The sequence below is a fragment of the Papaver somniferum genome, chromosome 10 (genome assembly GCF_003573695.1).
Source record: "Papaver somniferum cultivar HN1 chromosome 10, ASM357369v1, whole genome shotgun sequence".
Classification (NCBI taxonomy): Eukaryota; Viridiplantae; Streptophyta; class Magnoliopsida; order Ranunculales; family Papaveraceae; genus Papaver; species Papaver somniferum.
In genome coordinates this window covers 128,292,202-128,293,199 of record NC_039367.1, presented here as the reverse complement: position 1 = coordinate 128,293,199, position 998 = coordinate 128,292,202, and positions in this window count along the sequence as shown.

Sequence of the window (998 nt, the reverse complement as noted above, 5' to 3'; positions counted from 1 at the left end):
ATAACGTTTTCCCACTAGTTAGCTTGGTTGTTTCATAAGGCTTGAAATGCAGCTTATGGATGTGGTTACTTGCTTTATGGGGATCTTGATTCAAAAATATATATATGAAAGTGTCAGATGGCCTTACATTACCCAAATAAAGTAAGTCTAAACCACATAGTGCATTTGATGACATTCACTTTATGAACTAAAGCAATTCGGGCGGATGTGGTATACCTTTCTAAGTGATTATTTGATTGGGAAGGGATATACAAACAATGAACTATGCCCAACATATTTATAAATAAAACAAGTTCCGGATTCACAATTGTAACTGTTTATGTTGATGATATGAACATAATATGCACTCTTGATGAGATAAGAGAAACTGCAAGCTATTTGAAATCCGAATTTGAGATGAAAGATCCTGGAAAACTCGGTTTGTCTAGGACTTGAACTAGAACACCAAACTTGTGGCATATTAATCCACCAGTCTGCATATGTCCAAAAGATACTCCGCAACTTAATATGAAAAAAGTGCACCATGCTAGCACTCCCGTGATTGGTCAAAGTTTAGATTACATAAAGATCCATTTCGTCTAGAAAAAGATACCGAAAAAGTATTGGGAGATGAAATTATCAATCTAATTGCAATAGGCGCATTATTATACTTAACATAATTCAACCAGATATCTCATTCTCAGTGAATTTGTTAGCGCCAACGCAACGTCATTGAAATGGTATAAAGACTGTGTTTAGATGCCTAAAAGGAACCACTGACATGGATTTGCATTATACCTATGAGGACGTAAGGTAATGCAAATGAAAATACAACCCACAGACATAAGTTTTTTTTCTTCTTTTTTTGCTATTAGAAGAGAGAGAAAATAGTTTTTGCTAGTGAAAATTAATTTTATGGATTACCAAAGAAAAAAAGTTAGAAATAAGTTTACAAGCAAATCATATATACTTCACTGGAATGCTGAACAAATAGATATTTAAAAAGCGAAAGTAAAATA